Source organism: Dendrobates tinctorius, unplaced genomic scaffold, assembly GCF_039654945.1.
Source record: "Dendrobates tinctorius isolate UK_male_01 unplaced genomic scaffold, ASM3965494v1 ptg000159l, whole genome shotgun sequence".
Taxonomy (NCBI): domain Eukaryota; kingdom Metazoa; phylum Chordata; class Amphibia; order Anura; family Dendrobatidae; genus Dendrobates; species Dendrobates tinctorius.
In genome coordinates, this window is record NW_027361826.1 from 15238828 (window position 1) to 15260009 (window position 21182).

The window sequence follows — 21182 nt, forward strand, 5'->3', positions numbered from 1 at the left end:
TTTCTAAAATGGTGTCACTTGTGAGCGGTTTCTACTGTTTAGGCACATCAGGGGTTCTCCAAATGCGACATGGCACCCGCAAATTATTCCAAACAAATTTTACACTCAAAAAGTCAAATGGCGCTCCTTTCCTTCCGAGTCCAGCTGTGTGCCAAAACAGTAGCTTTCTCCCACTCAAAAGAAATTCTGGGGTCCATTTTTTCCTGATACCCTTGCAAAAAAAAATAAAAATTGGGGTCTAAATTTTTGTGAAAAAAAGTTAAATGATCATGGTTTCCTTCCAAATTCCATTAGTTCCTGTGAAGCACCTGAAAGGTTAATAATCTTCTTGAATGTGGTTTTGAGCATCTTGAGGGGTGCAGTTTTTAGAATGGTGTCACTTTTGGGTATTTTCTGTCATACAGGCCTCTCAAAGTCACTTCAAATGTGAGGTGGTCCCTGTGAGGAACTGAAATACTTTCCCAGCACAGATAACTAGTTACCTCAATTTATGTTGTATTTACATGCAATGACCTTATCTGGTGGGGGAATATGTGCCTTTCTTTCTCTCGGCAGGGGGGCCACTTGGGTTCACACCACTCCAGACTGGCCGGACACTTCACTGGCTGTGAATTCAATTTACATTGGTTAGGGGGTTGGGAGTAGAGTTGAGAGACTTGATGGGGAGTGCAGTTGTGTCTGGGGATCTGAAGCGAAAGGAGCAGAGTTAAGGCTGCTCCTGGAACCCATGAATGGACTATCCAACTTGGAACTAAGTTTTCTCGGGCTTCGGTCGTGAAATCTATATTCCCCTAGGGATTATCCCATGGACTATTTTTACTGACTTGTTGCTGATCCCGTGGACTCGGGGCATTACATTGGGGTCATCTACCTGGACTTACTGAAATGCTTGTAGGGATACAAATAAAACTTGTTGCATCGCTAACCTGCCTAGGTGATTACTAATACCCACAACTCTAGATCTTCACAGTCCCTAAAAAAATGGGTTTGCAAATTTTGTTGGAAAAATGAGAAATCGCTGGTCAACTTTTAACCGTTATAACGTCCTAAGAAAAAAAAATTGTTTAAAAAATAGTACTGATGTAAAGTAGACGTGTGGGAAATGTTATTTATTAACTATTTTGTGTGCCGCCACTCTGATCTAAGGGCATGAAAATTAAAAGTTTGAAAATTGCAAAATTTCCCAAATTTCCAATATTTTCACAAATAAAAGCAAGTCATATCGTACAAATTTTACCATCATCATGAAGTACAATATGTCACGAGAAAACAATCCCAGAATCGCCGGGATCCATGGAAGTGTTCCAGAGTTATTACCTCATAAAGGGATACTGGTCAGAATTCTAAAATTTGGCCTGGTCAGGACGGTGAAAATAGCCTCCGGGTTGAAGGGGTTAAACTGTGTGTAAAATAACTACGGTACTTACAAAATAGAAGCCGCTGCCCTCTAGCTCCAGGTTCTTCAAGGCTATGTTCACACATTGCGTTTTTGTAGCGTTTTTGTTTTTTTTCCTGCAAGCAAAACCCGCTCTCGGTAGAAATGAAGCTGCAGGTTTTGCTGTGTTTTTTGGTGCTGATATACACGTCTTTTGTCTACAATATGTTTAATAAAGTTAGGTTTATTCATCAAAAAAACCCAGCAAACCACATGGTTGCATTTTTTGCACTCTCATTGCTTTGTATGGGTGAAAAAATGCTGCAAAAACGCTGAAAGAAATGACAGCTTTAAGAAAATGGTGAAGTCTTCCAATTCAGTAAGGAGAAAAACAAGCAACTGCATTCCATTTCTGAAATCTCATAGCTTATGCTGGCACTGTAAAAAGCAGCTTTTAATTTGCATGAACAAACGCTGAAAAAAGAACTGCAAAAACACAATGTGTGAACATAGCCGAACCCTTATTCAGGTGTGATTGCTAAAAGAATTAATATCGGACTACAGATGTCTTTTGCAGGAGTCAGCCCATCTAACCACACGCACAATGAGACAGTTTCAAGTTTACATCCAGTTGTGGAGAAAAACAATTAGAAATGGGTGTGGGAGTCCCTTTACTTTTGGACAACATGATTTCCTTTAATAGGCTATGCGCACACGTTGCAGATTTGCCTGTAGAATTTTCTGCACGTAATCTCCATCTCTTGGCAGAAAACGCAGGTAAAAATCTGCGCTTTTTTTGTGCAGATTTTGTGCTGGGTTTTTTTTGCAGATTGGCATGTGTTTTTAGCCCTGCGGATTTCATTAATGGAATGGGTGTAAGAACGCATGCGGTTCGGCAAAAAGAACTGACATGCTGCGGAAATAAACCGCTGCGGATTCTGTGCGGAATTTTCCGCAGCATGTGCACAGCTTTTTTTTCCTATTGAATTTACATTGGTTGATCACACACTTGCGGATCTGCAGTAAATCCGCAACGTACGCACATACTGAAATTAGCAATGGATAAAATATAACTTTTAATAGAGGTCTCAATAAAAATAAAAATATTGACACCCTTGTGAAAAACTCAAAAAATCAAACCACAAAAAACGTGAAGACACACAATAAAGATAAAAAAAATCGCAGAAAAATTATCTGCCTAAAAACTGGTATAGGGCCTCTTGTAAAATGATATAATAGGCGCTCTTTATGATTTTTTAAATCACAGATGGACCCACCATAATCAAAGAATGCATAACTGTGGTAAGTTGATGAAGACTACACCTGTGGATTGAATCATCAAATGATTGCCGACATCATGTGAAATTAAGAGCGTACCTATAATGTTCTTTATACAGATCAACAAATGGTTATTCCCTTTGGTGTCAGAAGGAACAACAATGGTTTTGGCACATGAACAAATGTTTTTCTCATGTATAAATGATTCCTACATAAACGCTACTAATGCCTGAAAAAACAATCAAAAAAGTAGCAAGAGGCCAATGTATTATTCCTATAGAATGCAGCTTGTAGACGGAGGCAGTATAGGGAGAAAATATTACCATAGAGTCATACTAAGGAACCATGCTACCCCACCAATAAGTGGGCATTCCAAATGACCATAGAAAAATCAAAATCAGCAATGCCGTATTAACACATACTACTGCGGCTTCCTATTTTGGTAGATCTCACCCAATAGTAGAGAATCCAGTCCTCCCGATATTCTTTATCATGACCCCAGGACCATATTGGTCGGTGCCCAATGCTGCCTGCTTTGGAGTAATGCGTCTCCCGACGTGTTTCATTATAGTATACTCATCAGGGGCGTGTTTTGCAAAACCTTTTGGCTGCCTTACCGTGACCTCCCCGCTCCTGTGGTTAAAATGGTTTGACTGAAGACCGCGTCCTTTAGAAGCCACGCCCCCGGCGTGTGACGCGCTTTTGGTGGGACGGCGCTTACGCTGACATCACGTCTGGGCAAGCTATGGAGCGTTCCTGTTACTATGGAGATCTCTAAAGCTGAAGATCACGTACTTTGTAAACCACACCCCCCGGCGTGTGAAGCGCTTTTGATAGACCAGCGCTAACGCTGGCAAGGTGTCTAGGCAAACTAAGGAGCGCTCCTGTTACTGTGTCAATCTCTAAAACTAAAGAGAAGAAAAAATATATTAAAGCCCATTATCCTGCAGCATTCATTAACCTTATGCTGTCCATCTTGATTCATTTTTTGTATTCGGGAGTCACCATTATAGAATGGTTAGACTCCAAGAATGCAAACCATGATAAACTATAATCAACGTATCAGTTTATATGTCTGCAAAAAAAAACAACCCCATAGTAGGGTTAAATCCTGGGGGGAGAGTAAAATCCCAAATGGCATGATTCAAAATAACTCACCGCACAGCATGGCAACAACCATGTGAACCGTGACCAAGAGATTGCAATAGACACTGAGTAAACAAATGAAGACTTATTAGAATTTATACCAAAATAAAAAATGTTTTGGAAAGAGTACTTATATAAGTAATTGTAGGAATACAAAGGTTACTAGGGAGTGGATCTTTGGAGCCGTGGGATGGAAGGACCGGGCGAGCGATCCTCGTGATGACCACCCCCTATACAGGGAGTGTTGGGAGCAGGCCCAGGGAATCCAGTCGCATGGCAAAATCCAAAAGAGCGGCTCCTAGATTGTAAACCCCAGAGAAGGAAAAAGTGGCGTTAACAAAAAGTCAGCACAGTTGAAAAAATAGCCATAGATAAAAAAAAAATGAATGTCCTTATAAGAAACAACAGTAGGACAATTGTTCATTGAGGCCATCCGGATGCATAGTTCTTAATTGGAAGATCCATTTACTTTCTTTTTGAAGAATCATCCTATTCCAGTCACCTCCCCTCGCTGGGGGCGCAATTCTATCAATGCCAACAAATAAGATCACCTTAGAATCACCTTGGTGGCACGTGTTCACATGGTTTGTCACTGGGGTGTCCCTCTTATTAATAATGTTCCGTATATATGTATGTATGTATGTATGTATGTATGTATGTATAATGTATGTATATGTTCACCCACTCTCTTACGAAATTCTCTTTTAGTTTTTCCAATATATTCAATGCCGCACCTGCAAGTGGCTTTGGATACCACCCCACTGGTGCGGCAGTTGATGAAATGACGTATGGAATAGGTTATGCCGGTTACATTACTCAGGAAATCCTTTGACTGTACAACAGACGTACAGGCCTTACATCTCCCACATCTGAAACATCCTTTAGGTTGATTCATGAAGAAGTTTTTTGTCTCTTTTTGTTGGAAATGGCTGTGGACCAATCGGTCCTGTAGAAAAGTACCCCTTCTATAGGTGATTTGGGGATTCACTGGGACAAATTTGGTGACGATATTGTCCATCTTTAAAATTGGCCAGTGTCGTTGTAATATGGGTCTTATTTTATCAGACCCATTGGAAAATTTCGTAATAAAGTGGACGAGATCGTCATCTTTCTTTTTTGGTTTGGGAATTAGGAGCTCCCTCCTATCCTTCCCAACTGATTCCCTGTAAGCCTTCCGTAAAACGCTGCAGGGATAACCTCTATCTAGGAACCTCCTTTGTAGCTCCTTTGCTTGGGTCTCAAATTCTGTTATTTGTGAGCAATTTCTGCGTACCCTTAGGTATTGGCTTTTTGGTATCCCCCTTTTGAGGGGTAAAGGATGATTACTCTCCCATTTTAGAAAAGAATTTGTAGCCGTTTCCTTTCTATGAGTTTTGGTACACAGAAAACCTTCAGCATTTTTAGTTATGCAGATATCAAGAAAATTCAAAGTATGAGGATTCACTTCATAGGTAAATCGTAGACCAATATTGTTAGTGTTGAGGGCTTCTACAAAGATTCCAAAGTCTGCCATGTTACCCCTCCAGATGACCAGGATGTCATCGATGTAGCGTAGCCACATGACAATCCTGCCATCTGGACCAGACACATAATCCCCAAAAATCACCTCTTCTTCCCACCAGCCCAGGAGCAGATTTGCATATGAGGGCGCACAAGGGCTACCCATCGCAGTGCCCCTGAGCTGGTGGAAATACTTAAGGTCGAAAGTGAAGATGTTTTTTGTAAGACAAAACTCCAAAGCCTCCAGAATGAACCTATTGTGCTTGGAGAACTGTGTACCTCTTGTGCCAAGATAATGTTCAACCGCCAGAAGACCCTTATCATGGGGAATGGAAGAGTACAAGGACTCCACATCAATGCTGCCCAACACCATATCGGCATCAAGACATATGCCGTCCAGTTTCCGCAACAAATCCATAGAATCTTTCACAAAGGAGTTTAATGACATCACAAAGGGTTTTTGAATTTGGTCAAGGTATATTCCCAGTTTTTCAGTAAGGCTGTTGTTACCAGATACAATCGGTCTCCCTTTTAGGGGATTGGTACCTTTGTGTATCTTTGGGAGACAGTAAAACATTGGTATGACCAGGTGTTCTGGGATTAAAAAATCTTTTTACCTTTGCCCAAAACCCCTTCTGAGAAACCTTTTTCAACCAAAGATTTCAAATCATTCAGAAATAAAAGAGTGGGGTTCTTTTCAAGAATTTCGTAGTCCCCCTCTTTTTCCAGAATTGCGAGACACATCAGCCGATACTCAGAACTATCCATAACCACTGTGTTACCTCCTTTATCAGAAGGTTTTATCATGATGTTACTGTCTTTTTCAAGATTACAAAGACATGATATCTCCTCTTTGGACAGATTATGAGAGTGTCTTAAATCAACGGCTGATAGTTACAACAAATCCTCTGTCACCCAAATTTGTAAAAATATCAATTGGACCCGTATCCATACCCGATGGAGGCATTCTGGAGTTTTTGTTTTTTAAGTCCGTAAAAGGACCTAGTCCTTCTAGATTGGGGACGGGGTCATTTAAATGGTAAAGGAATTGAATGTCATGTAATAAATTGTCCTGTACTCCCAATTCCTCACATTTTCTGATCTCTTCCTTTGCAAAAAACCTTTTCCATTTTAATCGTCTAGCAAATAAATTCAAGTCTTTTACTGTTTCAAAAATATCCATATCTGAAGTGGGTACGAATGATAGGCCTCTACTCAATAACTCCATCTCCTCTGGTTTTAAAACCCTAGAGGACAAATTGATTACTTGAGGCCCTAAGAGGGATTGTGGGGTGTGGTGCGGTTTCAGAGAGGGTAATTTAAATCTAAAAAAAACTCTCTCTTGGGGAGTTCTTCTGCTGTTACCTCGTCCCCTGTTGCTACCTCTCCCTCTACTCCTGCCTCTGGAGTTATGAAGACGGATATCACAATATGAGACTTCCGCTTCAGAAGATATGTATGTCTCAGGTTTTCTAATTGATCTTATGGTAGAGAAGGAATATACTTTGTTTTCTTTGAATTCCTGTATATCCCTAATGAAGAACCTGTGCTTCTTCTCTTTGAGATGATACTGAAACCTCTCTATGGTATTTTGCTCTCTATGGTGTTTTGCAGTTGTGTCTCCTTTTTTGCAAAATCCTGTTCAGAGGAAAATTTTTTTGTTATATCTATTTGTTCTTTTAGAGCCTCATTTAGGGTACATAAATTCTGTTTTTCCTCATCTAATAGAAGCCTCATCAGTCTGATTGAACATTCAGTGACCTCTTTTTCCCACCTCGCAATGAGATTGGGACTTTTGTAACGAAAACCTGGTGATAAAGTAATTCTCAAGTGCCTTGGTACTATCCCCGATTTAATGTAGTTATCAAGACTCTGCACCTCCCACCACGAAGCAATCTGATCCTTATAAATTTTGGTCAGTTCCTTGAAGGATGCATTAAAGGAGGGCACATATTTTTTTTGGGTGAAAGCACGATCAGAAAACACATCCTTGGCTTCAGATACCCACTGGTTGGTGTCAATCCCAGTGGTGAGAAATCCTGCCATGCCAAAAAAGAATATATAGAATAGGGGGATTGTATATCCAACAGAACAAGTATTGAAATTAGCAATGGATAAAATATAACTTTTAATAGAGGTCTCAATAAAAATAAAAATATTGACACCCTTGTGAAAAACTCAAAAAAATCAAAACAAAAAAAAGTGAAGACACACAATAAAGATAAAAAAAATCGCAGAAAAATTATCTGCCTAAAAACTGGTATAGGGCCTCTTGTAAAATGATAATAGGCGCTCTTTATGATTTTTTAAATCACAGATGGACCCACCATAATCAAAGAATGCATAACTGTGGTAAGTTGATGAAGACCACACCTGTGGATTGAATCATCAAATGATTGCCGACATCATGTGAAATTAAGAGCGTACCTATAATGTTCTTTATACAGATCAACAAATGGTTATTCCCTTTGGTGTCAGAAGGAACAACAATGGTTTTGGCACATGAACAAATGTTTTTCTCATGTATAAATGATTCCTACATAAACGCTACTAATGCCTGAAAAAACAATCAAAAAAGTAGCGAGAGGCCAATGTATTATTCCTATAGAATGCAGCTTGTAGATGGAGGCAGTATAGGGAGAAAATATTACCATAGAGTCATACTAAGGAACCATGCTACCCCACCAATAAGTGGGCATTCCAAATGACCATAGAAAAATCAAAATCAGCAATGCCGTATTAACACATACTACTGCGGCTTCCTATTTTGGTAGATCTCACCCAATAGTAGAGAATCCAGTCCTTCCGATATTCTTTATCATGACCCCAGGACCATATTGGTCGGTGCCCAATGATGCCTGCCTTGAAGTAATGCGTCTCCCAACGTGTTTCGTTATAGTATACTCATCAGGGGCGTGTTTTGCAAAACCTTTAGGCTGCCTTACCGTGACCTCCCCGCTCCTGTGGTTAAAATGGTTTTGACTGAAGACCGCGTCCTTTAGAAGCAACGCCCCCGGCGTGTGACGCGCTTTTGGTGGGACGGCGCTTACGCTGGCATCACGTCTGGGCAAGCTATGGAGCGTTCCTGTTTTGAGTTTTTCACAAGGGTGTCAATATTTTTATTTTTATTGAGACCTCTATTAAAAGTTATATTTTATCCATTGCTAATTTCAATACTTGTTCTGTTGGATATACAATCCCGCTATTCTATATAACGTACGCACATACCCATACAATGGTTTGCAAAAGTATACATCCCCTTGTCTTTTTACCTATTTCGTTACATTACAACCTGTGTTAAAATATTTTTGTAATCCAATTTGTGTGTGATGCATCAGCACTAAATAGTCTAAATTAGTGAAGTGTGAAAAATATAGGTATAAATTAAATTTATTGGATCAAATACCGGTAACTAAAATTTGGCAAGTGCATATGTATTCACCCCTTTTGTGATGAAGCCCCTAAAAATATCTGGTGCAAGCAATTACCTTCATAAGTCATATGCTTAGTGACAGATTGCACACTGTGACAGATGCCCTAAGTATCACATATCTGCCAGTATATACAATTTACCTCTTTTCTGAAAGGCAACAGAGGCTGCAACACTATTAACAAAAGGCGAGACTAACCAAACACCATTAACAAGAGGCCCCACTAACCAAACACCATAAAGACCAAGGAGATCTCCAAACAAGTCAGGGACAAAGCTGTTGAGAAGCACAAGTCAGGGTTGGGTAATAAAAAAAATATCTCATTCTCTAATGATCCCACGGAGCACCATTAAATCCATTATCATGAAATGGAAAGAACATGGTACCACAACAAACCTGCCAAGACAGGGGGCCTCCCACCAAAACTCTCAGCCTGGGCAAGGAGGGCAATAATCAGAGAGGCACCACAGAAACCAAAAGGTAACATTGAAGGAGCTGCAGAGTTCCCAAGCAAAGACTGGAAATTGTAAAGCTTGTTTTGAGTTTGCCAAAAGACACGTGAGAGACTCCCCAAAAGTATGGAGGAAGGTGCTTTGGTCAAATGAGACTAAAATTGAATTTTTTGGCTACGAAGGTAAACATTATGTTTGGCTTCAAACCAACACTGCTCATCACCCTGAGAACACCATCCCCACAGTGAAACATGGTGATGACCGCATCATGCTGTGGAAATGTTTTTCGGTTGCAGGGACAGGGAAAATGGTCCGAGTTGAGGGGAAGAAGAATGGTGAGAAATACAGGGATATTCTTGAGCAAAACCTGTGTCAGTTGGTCAGTGATTTGAGACTTGTACTGATGATCAAGCAACAACAGCAACATTCGAGTGGTTTAAGGGGAAAAGTGTAAATGTTTTGGAGTGGCCTAGTCAATGCCCAGACCTTAATCCAACTGAGAATCTGTGGTCAGACTTGAAGATTGCTGGTCACCAGAGTAAACCATCTAACTTGAACCAGATGGAGCAGTTTTGCATTGAGGAATGGGCAAAAATCCCAGTGGCAAGATGTGCAAAGCTCCTAAAAACTTATCCAAAGCGACTTTCAGCTGTAATTGCCGCAAAAGGAGGCTCTACAATGTACTGATTTTAGCGGGGTGAATAGTTATTCACACTGAAGTTTTCATTTATTTTGTCCTCCTTTTCGTTTGCTTCACAATAAAAAGAAAACCAAATGTTCGCAGTTGTAGGCATGCTCTTTATATGAACTGATACACCCCCCCACACACACACAAACAAAAACCAGTGAAATTCCAGATTGTGAGGTAGGTAAACAAAAAATGCCAGGGGGAGGTGAATACATTCACAAGCTACTGAAGATAATTTGCTAAATAGACTATATAAAAATCACATTTTATTAAGATCTTGTTGTCTTACCCCATAAAAATCACAATAATGTGCCGGCTACTAGGTGTCTCCACTCTGCTTAAAGGGAACCCGTCACCTGTTTTGGCTGCTATAAGATGCGTCCATCACCTTTCAGGGCTTATCTACAGCATCCTATAATGCTGTAGATAAGCCCCCGGTCCAACCTGAAAGATAAAAAAATAAGTTTTATTATACTCACCTGGGGGGGCGGTCCGGTCTGATGGGTGTCACAGGTCCAGCACCTTCCATCTTCTTGCGATGCGGCCCTCCTGCTTGCTTCATCGCTCTCCGGCATCGCACTCCTGTGCAGGTGTACTTCTCTACACTGTTGAGGGCAGAGCAAAGTTCTGCAGTGCGCAGGCGCTGGGCCTCTCGGACCTTTCCAGGCTCCTGCGCACTGAAGTACTTTGCTCTTCCCTCAACAGGGCAGAGAAGTACGCCTGCTTGGAAGTGCGATGCCGAGGAGCGATGAAGCAAGCAGGAGGCCAGCAGCGCAAGAAGATGGGAGGCGCCGGACCCGGACCTGCATCACAGATCGGACCAGACCGCACCAGACACCCCCCCCCCCCCGGGTGAGTATAATAAAACTTTTTTTCTCGCAGGTTGGACCGGGGGCTTATCTACAGCATTATAGAATGCTGTAGATAAGCCCTGAAAGGCTGTGGCCGAATCTTATAGAGACCAGAACAGCTGACAGGTTCCATTTAAATTGGTGTCTACTGATCCTGTTAAAGGGAACGTGTTACTTCGGAAAATGCTATTGACCTGCATATGTGGGATTAATCTGCAAGTAAATAGCGCTACAATACTTACTGGCTGCCTTACTGAATATGCCATCAGTAAGATAAAAATGCACTAACTTGCACCCGTAATCTGTCAGATTTTGGTCATGGGGATATGAACGGACCGGCTACAGCCACCACTCACAATACCGGAAGTGGCGGCTGTTAACATGTCTCAACGCTATGACTGACAGCTTGCTCTGCAGCACATCTGTTCAGAGCAAGCGGTCAAAGCGCCGAGGCGCCTTCAGCTTGGGGATAGCAAGCCACTGGACAAAGGCAGATGCAAAGCACACTGGGAAGTGAGGGAAATGAGGTTTCAGTATCTATAATGCCAACAGGATTCCAAAGGAGAGGAATAATTATCAACTATAAAATAGTGGGTTGTGAAATATGCCTTCAAAATATGGAGGAAATCTGTATATTTAATGAATGTACCACCAATTATGTTGACAAGTTTTTTTTGAGGGCCAACTGCCGGTTTCTAAGCCAGGCCCGGCGGGTAGGTATGGTTATATATATATATATTCCTGTCCAGTGGGAAGCGCCCCTCTCCATACACTTGTATAGGGTGAGGCTGCTCCCCAATTAGAGATGCGGTCATCAAGTGGGTGTGGCCGACTACAGGGTGTGGCCTCACTCCGTACAAATGCATGGAGTGAGGCCACACCCACTGGACGGGCCTTGATTGGGAGTATGTATAACACATATACAGCCCTGGCAAAAATTAAGAGACCACTGCACAGTTTTATAATAATCAGCTTCTCTACATGTCTGACAGCCATTCCATTCCAGTGTCAGTTGAATTCCAACCAGAGTACACCTCATTCTACTTAATGTGCTTCTGATTAGGTGATCACCTGAACCAAATCTTATTTAACAAAGGAAAGTAAAAAAAACCCTGCTGTGGTGTTGACAATCCTCTAGCAATAGGACAAGTTGGATGGCAAAACAAGTGCTAATAATATCCCAAAAGTAATAGGAATGAAAAAATAACTTTTAACCATGCAAAAGTAGTTGAAAAGAAAAGTCTTGAGTGAGGAAAAGAAGGGCTCAATTCTTTACTAGCAGAGAGATACAGTGAGCGTCATGTTGCCTCCATCCTTAAAATTTCTAAGATGGCAATCCATTACAACAAGGTCAAGGAGCAAACATTGGGGACAACAAAGTTACAGACCGGCATAGGGTGAAAACGACTCTCCACTGACCAGGATGACCTTCATCTTATTGGAATGTCACTCAGCAACCGCAGGATGACATCAAGTGACCAATTAAAGAAATGGCAGCTGGGGTGAAGTGCATGGCAAGAACAGTTCGTAACAGGCTGCTAGAGGCAGGGCTCAAGTCATGTAAAGGTAGAAAAAAGCCTATCATCAATGAGAAGCAAAGGAGAACCAGGCTGAAGTTTGTTAAAGACCATAAGGATTGGAGCATAGAGGACTGGAGTAATGTAATCTTCTCTGATGAGTCTAATTTTCAGCTTTGCCCAACACCTGGTCGTCGAATGGTTAGACAGAGACCTGGAGAGGCGTACAAGCCACAGTGTCTTACACCCACTGTGAAATTTGGTGGAGGTTCAGTGATGATCTGGGGATGCTTCAGCAAGGCTGGAATTGGGCAGGATAATCTTTGCGAAGGACGGATGAATCAAGCCGCATACAAGGTTATCCTGGAAAAACAGTTGATTCCTTCTGCGCAGGCAATGTTCCTCAACTCTGAGGACTGTTTTTTTCCAGCAGGACAATGCGCCATGCCACACAGCTAGGTCAATCAATATGTGGATGAAGCACCACATCAAATCCCTGTCATGGCCAGCCCAATCTCCAGACCTGACCTGAACCCCATTGAAAACCTCTGGAATGTAATCAAGAGGAAGAAGAAGCCATCAAACAAAGAAGAACTGCATAAATTTTTGTACCAGGAGTGGCATAAGGTCACCAAAAATCAGTGTGAAAGCTGGTGGAAAGCATGCCAAGACGCAGGAAAGCTGTGATTAAAAATCATGGTTATGCCACAAAATATTGAATTCTGAACTTTTCCTGAGTTAAAACATGAGTATTGTTGTTTCTGAATGATTATGAACTTGTGTTCTTAGCATTATTTGAGGTCTGCAAGCACTGGATTTTTTTGTTATTTTGACCATTTCTCATTTTCTGAAAATAAAAACAAAATTTTGACATGTCAGTAGTTTATAGGATAAAAGAGAAATTTATATTTTACTCCAAAATATACCTATAAAGAGAAATCTGACAAACTGAACATTTTGCAGTGGTCTCTTAATTATTGCCAGAGTTGTACATCCTCCAGTCGCAGATCAGAAACAAGAAAATCCTCGCAGCATAAATTTGCAGTCACACAGCAGTGAAAGCAGACTTATGGATTTGGACTGGACAACCCCTCTAAGCATTAGATAATTTTTTGGCAATTGTCTTTTTATTATTTGCTTCCTAAAAGCACAGTTAAGCAACTTTATAAATAATATTTATTAAAAACTGTGTTTCATTTTGCTGCTGCAGATGGTCTGTAAGTCCATTATCTAGGAGAATGCTGAGCAAAAATGTTATTAATTCAAATAATTTTGAAAATATAAAAGATGTACATACCAATATTAAGGCTTTTACAATAAAAAGGGGCACCCCTTTTGAAAAAGTATTCAACGCGAAACGCGCGTCAGGGGGTCACAGGAGGGCACACTGGTGTACTGGTGATTATGGATAAGTGATATTTATTTTTATGCAGATGGGCACACTGATTTGTTAGTTGTTCCGGACAATGTTGTTTATATTTGCTCATGTTTCTGTATGGATACTTTGCTTGGGATTTATCCTGTTGTACTGTATTACCGATATGCATATTGTATAACTCTTGGTCACAGTATCACCATGTGTACCCCTGTATTGGCCGTAGTTTTCCTCCTTTCCTTTTTATTGTAAAAGCCTTAATATTGGTAAGTACATCTTTTATATTTTCAAAATTATTTGAATTAATAAAATATAATTCTTTTATTGGATGGTGTTTCTCTGCTCCGTTTTCTCTATGTATATCATTCTAATGGGAGCATTTCCATTTTTTTCATTTGTTGTTAGGCATTATGCCTTATTCTTCGGAGCGAAGTTATTTCTTCAGAATTTACTATAGTTAATTTATTCTTTTTTTTTACTTATTTTTGTTTTCATGAGCAAAAATGTTGCAAATTCCTCAAAGCTCTAGCTTATTACAGCTCTCTGCTCTTCACCTCCCTTCCCTCAGCGTTGGGCTGCATTCCCATGGCAATGTGTGACGATCCGTGTAGACTGGTACAGAGGTCTCCTGACATGAACTCAACAGCTTCATATGTCTTTGAGGCTGTGGAGTTCATATTCAGTTCAGTAGAGCTGAGGCGATTGAGACATCGCACTTCATACGAAGACCGTGAATGTCACACGTGCGACGGACACCGAATACTGACTTCACCAGGAAGTCTGTGTTACTGTTCGGGTTCAGACATGAGTTTTTCTCACGGTGTTAGCAGGGATCTCACCGAGATCACCGCAGTTCAGCCTGGCTGGGAACGGAGCCTCAGTGACCGGATGTAACCTCAATGTCTCACCAACGGTCTCTGAGGCTGCGCGCGCAGCAACTCATTCACCAGTGGTTCTCAGCCTGGACGGACGCTTCTTGGCACCGTCCAGGTTGAAAACTGTTTATCGACCAGACATGGGTTACGGCGTGGGACAGAATGACAGGTATAATATACATTTTTTTATTTTACTATTATTACAGGAGAACGAGGGCTGCGCTGGAATTACGCATTTAAATAAAAATGGAAAACGGTGTTTAGTCTTATTTCAAATAAAAGACTTTATTCTGGCTGTGTCTTTATTTACCATATAACTATAGAATTAGTGATGGATAGACACCCACCTCTCCATTACTAACCTCAGGGCTTGATGTCACCTGACAATACAAAGGTAACATCAACCCCACAAATATGAACCTCACTTGCCACCGCTACAGGGCAAAGGGGAAGAGCCGGGCAAGGCGCCAGAATTGGTGCGTCTAATAGATGTGCCTTTTCTGGGCAGCTGCAGGCTGCTATTTTTAGGTTGGGGGGCAATATCCCTGGCCCCTTACCAGCCTGAGAATACCAGCCCCCAGCTGTCTGCTTTAGCAAGGTTGGTTATCAAAAATGGAGGGGACCCCACGCCATTTTTTAAAATTATTTATTTAAATAATTTAAAAAAAACAGCATGGGGACCCTCTAGTCTTGATAACCAGCCTTATTGAAGCTGACAGCTGAGGGTTGCAGATGCCAGCTGTGAGTTTTGTTGGGCTGGTTAGCAAAAATACAGGGGAACCCACGCCTTTTTTAAAAAAATTATTTATTTACAGCGCAGGAGCGGCAGATGAATACTCCCATCCGCCGTTCCTGCTCTCACTGTAATTAGCGGTAGCAGGTGTTGGATGATTGGATCAGTAGTCCCATCATCTGACACCAGTGAACGGCGGTAAACTTCATACCTCCGATCACAGCTGAGCGCTCACGGTCTTGACAGCGTGGGAACCATGGCTCTCTGACCGGCGGGGAGGATTTCACCATGGATCAGAAGCGGTGTTTGACAATCCAGTGATTGAGCCAATCCAGTGATTGTCATGCAGCAATCACTGGATGTTCGAGCCCCCCCATTCAAGTGAATGGGATCCGGATACTGTTCTGGTACCAGAACCTGAACATCCAGGTGTCTGCCCATCTCTAATGATAACAACAAAACTTTTTCTCCACTCATGGTTAGTGGTTGGGTGAAGCCATTTATTGCCAAACTACTGTGTATTCAAGTAATTCCTCCAAAATGACTTGATAGTTTTGATGCAGTAAAGCAGCCCTAAAACATAACCGAGCCTCCTCCATGTTAACGAAAAATACGAAAATTATAACTAAACTTGGAATGAAAGTGTAAATACTTAGCAATATTGGAATTATTTCTGTTAGGTAAATAGGCGCCGCTAAATCTAGAGTCAGATACTGACATCATGACGTGCTGTTTGCAGCAGCTGAATGTTCAGGGTTATGACAGGCTGTATTACCATCAGAAAAAAAAAAACAGATTATAATTCTTATAGTAAATTTTTATAAAAACAAACTGGAAATTATATTATCTGAATTATCTTTTCCCATTCAGCTATTTTTTTTATTTGTTTTACATTTCTACTAAATATCATGCAATACTAGCCATTTACCAGATGATGGCAGTATAATACTTTCTGAAACACAAAATAGTTCCTGGTTTACAAATTGTCTGAAGCACTCCGCTCACATTACAGTAATACAATACATTTTGGATAAAACATAAAAAACCTTGTGACACCCACATAAGCCTTAAAATCTGGCAGCCAACCCAAGCATTCATTTCTAGGATTAAGAAGAACCTCATTTTGTGAACATTAAACTTCTTCATTTTTATTTCAGACTATTTTCTATGATTTATATAATATTTTGGTGAATTCAAAAATCAATTGGCCATTTTATCATGCCAGCTGGGAAAACAATTTATATCACATTAAGGTTAAAAAATTCCACATATATTTCTAAGAGAAGATATAGCGATATGGATAAAAACCCATATGCTTAGTACATAATACATTTAAGCAATTCAGCTCTGGTTACAAATTGAATGGTTCTGCCACGTGACTACTTAATGCTACGATTATATTTTGGAGTCCAGTTTGGACCATTTCCAGCTGGTCAACCATTGTATCTGAAGGATGAATTATAAAAACCGGCAATGGAATATGTGGCTCTGCAGTTTACGGACGTTCAGGCAGTCATTATGGGATGGTACAAGTTGTTGACTGCCACAGACTACAGCCTGAAATGATACTTAGGGATCAAGTAGTAATTTGCAAATCATACACAGAAAAGTCACCAAAAGCAGCAGTTAGGATCAGCCCATTACTTCTATAACAACATAAATATGCCCCTTCTAATTTATGCAAATTTTAAGGGAATCTGTCAGTCAGATCTACCCTCCTAAGAAGTCTATATGAGCATAGGTTAAAAGGAAGCTGAATAAAATGATACCTTGATATCTGCAATCCAATGTCTTATTCCAGAGAAATACACGTTTATCTTTAACATGTAAATGAGCGGTTAAGATCTATGGGCGGGACATAGATCTCAATGAGAATCTGCCTCCAGAGTTAATTTTAAATTAAAGGAGGCGTTACTAATGTGAGACATGTAATGACTGACAGTCTGCTCTCCTGATCTACATGTCTCACACTGGTAATGCCCCATTTTATCTAATCTCTAATCTCTGGGGAGATCCTTGTCTAACGCATAGATCTGAACAGTTCCTTTACACAATAAAAACAATGCAGATTTCTCTAGAATAAGACATCACATAGCAGATATCAAGGTATCATTTTATTTAACTTCCTATGACCTACATGCCCATACAGATGGTTCATAGGGGGAGCGTTCATTCTACTGACAGATTCCCTTTAACACCAGGGGTATCACATACAGAGCTGTAATAAAGAAAAGTAGAGGAAAAAAATTGAATCATAATTATGTACTACTAGATGTGTGCCCGATGCTATCGGGAGGGCAGTAACATCACGATGGGGGCAGCTTTGTGGCACTGGGGGTGGCGGCCCACCCACTTCCGTGCAGTCACAACCGGCAGGAAAGACGGTGTTTTGCGGCCTGTGCTGGAGATGGTGTGCAGCGCCACCAGAGGGTGGCCGCACCCAATCTCAAGCACAGGCCTCAAGCTGCGGTCTTTCCTGCCGGCTGTGACTGCACAAAAGTGGGTGGGCAGGCAGTGGCGGGATCCGGCGTGTGTAGTCAGGCGGTGGGTCCTGGCGGGGGTCCGGCGGCGGCATCCTTCTCATTACTCCTCCCTCATTACACCCTCTCGTTACACCCCTCTCACAGCCGGCACGAAAGACGGTGTTTTGTGGCCTGTGCTGGAGATGGTGTGCAGCGCCACCAGAGGGTGGCCGCACCCAATCTCTAGCACAGGCCTCAAGCCGCGGACTTTCCTGCCGGCTGTGACTGCACGGAGGTGGGTGGGTAGGCAGCGGCAGGATCCGGCGCATGTAGTCAGGCGGTGGGTCCTGGCGGGGGTACGGCGCGGCATCCCTCTCATTACTTCCCCCTCATTACACCCCTCTCGTTATACCCCCTCGTTACACCCCTTTCATAGCCTCGTGATCGCTGCGGCAGCCTGGATCCGAGCGGCAGCCGGGATCCGAGCGGCGGCCGGGATCCGAGCAGCGGCCGGGATCCGAGCAGCGGCCGGGATCCGAGCAGCGGCCGGGATCCAAGTGGCAGCTGGGATCCCAGCGGCAGTTGGGATTGCAGCGGTGACCTGCATCCGAGCGGCAGCTGGGATCCCAGCTGCGGTTGGGATTGCAGCAGTGGCCTGGATCCGAGTGGCAGTTGGGATCGCAGAGGTGTTCGGGATCACAGCTGCGTCCTGGAACGAGCGGCATCACTTGGGTGTTCTAAAGTGGCGGTCGGCGTACTTCCGGTGCGGCGCAGTGGATTGTGGGATTCGAGGACATCCAGACGGAAGTGGATGACAGACAATTTAAGGCAATTATATATATAGATAATAATATTATGTAATAATAAAAAGTACGTGTGGTAATTTTGTGACACAATCCAGGGATGAATGGTTGTGCCCTGTACCCAATCTATTCTAGCTTAGGTCTTACAGCATCATGAATGCCTTCTTCTAGCAAGTCTCTATGGCATGTCAGAAGCAAGAATTGTGTGCACAATTGAAGTACCCAAGGACCTACAATCTCATCAGCATGGTATACTTTGAGATTTACAACACATTTGTGCCCAGTAAAGTTCACAGTAAGGCAATATATCAACATTTTATTCACATTTCTAAGATGACCGTGTTGACTGGGTTATTAGAAAGGGTCATTGCCTAAAGTGTCAGCGGAGCCAATAGTCTCAAGTTTTCTGCAATTTATAGTGAAAGGTCCACCATGACCACTACATCAATGTCAGAAGGAAAAGAAATATGTCTGGCATCTGTTGACATCAATTATGATGATATATGGTCGTTTCATTTCCACAGTCGGCAGATATCACCCAAAACAATGAGCGGATTCTCAAATTCACTTAAAATAAAGGACGTCAATTGTTCATTACGTTTAGTGAAAGGGCCCAATTCACATTGTTTATGCCAGAAATGTGTTGTTCTGGCAGATGCCAGGCCTGCATGATTCATCCATTCATTTGCTGTATAGAAATATATACTGGACCGTGCTCTCATGCACGTGCTTAAAGGGACATATAGCGCCGTGTCCACACTTTGCATTCTTCCATCAGAAGGCTCAAATGACATGAACATACTCTTCAACAATGAGAAATTGTTCCAGGAAATGGATTTATAATTTTATTAAGGGGTTAAACCTTGAATTGCAAGTTAACTTCTATCTGTCAGATAAAGGGATAATGCACTGGTCACTGCAGGTCTGACCATTTATGATTGCTGGGGTATCCCAAGAACAGGGCTCTGTAGATCCACATCTTAGAGGGGTTATTCAGGACTTTTAATATTTTTGCGTATGCGGCTAAGAACTCACAGGCAGATAGTTGCTACCGACTTGCCTGCTCTACCTGGTGTCGATCTCTGCCGACTCAGAGCAGTCACAGACCACTCTTCTTGCTATTATGTGACTTCCACTGATGTCACGTCGACAAACCAACATCATTTCTGCTCTGTTGACAGAGCGTCACCGCCGACGTTACTGCACAACTGCGGGGAGTTGCTTGTCAGTTTCGCAGTAAGTCTGCAGTGATGTCCCGTCAACATACCAGCCCAGAAAACGGAGAGCTGCTCTGCTGACAAGGGCTGAAATGAAGTTGAGAAATCATTGACTGAGCCGGCAGAGATCATCCCCCTTTAGAACCACCAGGTATGTAGGTACCTGCCAATTAATTCTTGCTAAAAAATATTAAAAGTCCTGGAAAACCCAGTTAGATGAACATGCTCAACCTTCGCTCCATTCAGTACTCAAGGGACTGAACTCGTCTATTTCAGAAAGTCCCAAAGACAATTAATGAGTTTGCATAAATAAAATAAATAAATAAAATATATGCAACCATTATACACATTGTATCTATATAGCACACATTGAGGATGCATCTATATGTAACCATTATACTATATCTACATAGCACACATTGAGGATGCATCTACAGTGAGTATGGAAAGTACCGTATATACTTGTGCATAAGCTGACCCGAGCATAAGCCGACCCCCCTTAATTTTGCCACAAAATACTGGGAAAACTTATTGACTCATGTATAAGCCTAGGGTGGAAAATGCAGCAGCTACTGGTAAATTTCAAAAATAAAAATAGATACAAATAAAAGTAAAATTAATTGATACATCAGTAGGTTAAATGTTTTTTAATATCCATACTGAATCAGGAGCCCCATAAAAAGCTCCGTACTGTTCATGATGGCCCCATAAGATGCTCCATACAAAATACACCCCATATAATGCTGCACAAAGGTTAATAATGGCCCAATAGCATGCTCCATAGAATAATATGCCCCATATGCTGCTCCATGAAGGTTATGGCCCCATAAAATGCTCCATAGATTATGCCCCCATAAGACGCTCCATAGATTATGCCCCATAAGATGCTCCATAGATTATGCCCCCATAAGATGCTCCATAGAATAGGCCCCATATGCTGCCCCATAAAATGCTCCATAGATTATGCCCCATATGCTGCCCCATAAAATGCTCCATAGATTATGCCCCCATATGCCGCCGCTGAAAATAAAAAAAATTAACACACTCACCTCTCGTTGCAGGCGGCTCAGGGTCCCGGCACTTGCGATATTCACCTGACCCTGGTCTATCGTAGCTCCTGCTCTGTCTTCCGGGTCCCTCTGTCAGTGACGTTCAGGCAGCAGAGGGCGCGGCACGCACTAATTACGTCATCACGCCCTCTGCTGCCTGAACGTCACTGACAGAGGACGTGGATGACATAGCGGCGCGCAGCAATGGACCGGGGACAGGTAAATATCACATATACTTACCCCCTCCTGGCGCGGTCTCTGCAGCCCCTGCGTCTAAGGCAGCTCTTCCTTCCTTCAGCGGTCACATGGTACCGCTCATTAAAGTCATGAATATGCGCATATTCATGACTTTAATGAGCAGTAGTATGTGACCACTGAAGGAAGGCGTGGGAGAAGCAGGGAGCTGCAGAGACGTGCCAGGGGGGGCAAG

At 42.1% G+C, this 21182-nt stretch overlaps 1 protein-coding gene across 4 annotated transcripts in view; it reads right to left on the bottom strand.

Moving 5' to 3' along the window:
• Positions 1 to 21182, bottom strand: part of CENPP (centromere protein P) — a 383707-nt gene that overhangs the window by 200016 nt on the left and 162509 nt on the right. The window lies entirely within an intron of this gene.